At 29.6% G+C, this 2,561-nt stretch overlaps 1 long non-coding RNA gene across 1 annotated transcript; it reads right to left on the reverse strand.

Moving 5' to 3' along the window:
* Positions 1 to 919: 919 nt before the first annotated feature.
* On the reverse strand, positions 920 to 2,274 carry LOC105458974. The gene is made up of 3 exons (XR_975602.1): positions 1,776 to 2,274; positions 1,317 to 1,427; positions 920 to 1,210 (listed from the first exon to the last, which is right to left on the reverse strand). It is a non-coding gene; the product is annotated as an uncharacterized LOC105458974 (long non-coding RNA).
* Between the last annotated feature and the right edge of the window lie 287 nt (positions 2,275 to 2,561).

Genomic DNA, 2,561 nt, shown 5'->3' on the forward strand with positions numbered 1-2,561 from the left:
TCGCAGTGGTCCGTTGGACGGCGGGTTTTATCCCGTCTCAAGTGGGCCACTGCACTGCTCAGCAGTTGCAATTGTTGCTTAATTGCAACTGTCGCAGTTTTTGAAGGACGCGCGTATTGAGGCTGCCGAAGTCCTGCGTCGGCATCCTCAATTATTATGGGTCATCGTTGCAATATTAGATTGCAACAGTGACCTGCTTATTACTAAGTGTGACGTTGTAAGTAAGGCACAGCGAGACTTACAACAAATTAAACGTTATACATATTTCATTTGAAAATTATTCATTGTTTAACACAGAACATATTATTTTAATATCATAACGACAAAATATATAATATTATTTTAATATCACAAAGACAGGAACATTTTTCCAAAAACATTTTAAAGCTATTGTCTTATTGTGTTCTACAAGCAAAAAAAAAATTCTTAATAATTTCAAAGTGTTGTACAGTTTTAAAGCGTATTAATTTCAGTCTTTTATACTTAAAAATTAAAAAAAAATTAAAAGAAAAATATAAAAAAGAAATTATGTATTAAAAATGTAACTTTTGTTGCTTGCAACATGTTTTTTTTTTAACTCCTCTCTATTCTCTCTAACAGCAGACATATATGTACATGTATAATAATGGAAATATAAAACAAAAACAAAATTTTATTTAAACTTACATGTAAGTTATCTGTGTTTATATCTGAATCACTTTGACCTTTATTAATATCATTTTCATCGCTGTCTAAGTCTATTACTTTACACATATTTAATGCATTATTAGATGACTCCGCTTCTACACCAGCAGCATTTTGTTTTTTCAAGAACTACAAATTAATACATTTAATATATTCTTATTACATTTGTATATATCTTTGAATAATTAAGTACAAAAAAGAAACTGAGAATGTTTTCACAATATTCTGCTTTAACTTTTTTTGCAGAACGCAATAATACTTTAATTATAGGTAATTAATATTTCTTAATTACTTACATTTAGTACATCATCTTCATGCATGCTTTCATCTGTTGTATTATCATTTTCATCAAACCATTCAATCTGCATAGTATTATTAGTACTAGTTGTTGCCTCATATAAATTTGTATTTATATTCGTATTTGTACTTGTTTTTGTATTTGTATTCGTATTTGTACTTGTTTTTGTATTTGTATTCATATTTGTACTTGTATTTGTAGGAACATTGCACGAATTTATATTGTTTTCTAAAAGAATAGTAATATATTTGATAAGTACACATATACATTCATACATACATACATGCATATCATTATTTATATCTTTCTGTGATTATTTAATAGTATATTTTACCTGTTAAATCATCATCGTCAAAATTGTTAGTCAAGCCATCAACTGAAGGTTGAATAGTTTCTCGTACTAGTTCCAGAAGATTGTCTGACTGTGATTCATAAGATCCTCCATCTAGTTAAAATTAATATAGGATTATAATATTTTAAAATATATTTATATATCTATTAAATATACATACATATACGATATATATTTATATATATATATATATATATATATATATACATATATACACATATACATACCTATATATGAAATTTCAAGTGCACATATTGCATATATCAAAAATTCTAAATGTGTGTTTTTAATTGGAGTTGTGTGAGTGTGTGTGTGTGTGCGTGTGTGTGTGTGTAAAGCAGCACGTATACACTTATAATTCTTAACACTGATTTTGAGAATCGAGCCTCAATATCTAAAATAATAAAATTGAAAGACAATGCCATAAAAAATGACACTTACCTGTTTTATACAACTTTATCCTTTCATCTGCAAAAAATTTTCTTGTTTTTTTTTTAAATTATCCCAACAGCTTTTCAAAACTTCAGAATTTCGATATTCACTCGAAGATCTACTATTAAATGAGTGCTCTACAGTTTTCCGACAGTTGTCTTTGTCTTTTGAGGTTACCGCGTTAATTTTCTTATTTTCAAGAATATGTTTATACTTTTGGACTAAATTGATCAAAATCATTTTCTCCGCTTCAGAGAAATTTTGTGCTCGTTTTCGTTGTGGTTTTTTGTGCACGTTTGCGTTTTTTCCTTCATTCATTTTTGACTTGTATGTTCATACAATACTACTTGAACTAAAATATAAATTTTGAGGCTTGGTTTGCACCATTCGATAGAGCAAACGCTGAACCAATCATCATTCGATATTCCTAGTTTCCTACAATTATATCGGATAGGTTATAGGTTTAGCTAAACTTTCTAAATAGAGTGTTCGTAGAAACCAATCAATATTAAACCGAGAGTTAATCTTAACCAAAGTTTTATTAAACTTCAGTTAAAACCATAGACATATAAGATAGACTCCACATTAGCTATATATACGCGTTCATGCCATTGCGAGACAGAAAATTGCAAGGTTTCTTGTCCTTGCTGCGCAGATCAGATGCGCAGTGAAGTGTGCAGTAAGTAAAGGAAGGACAGTAAGTGAAGGACAGGGAAATTGGTATTTTCTCTCTCTTTCTCTCTTATGCAATATGGCATGGACGCCCCTTCCACCGGAAAATCCAGCCGATGTGGA

The sequence above is a fragment of the Wasmannia auropunctata genome, unplaced genomic scaffold, assembly GCF_000956235.1.
Source record: "Wasmannia auropunctata unplaced genomic scaffold, wasmannia.A_1.0 LD334245.1, whole genome shotgun sequence".
Classification (NCBI taxonomy): Eukaryota; Metazoa; Arthropoda; class Insecta; order Hymenoptera; family Formicidae; genus Wasmannia; species Wasmannia auropunctata.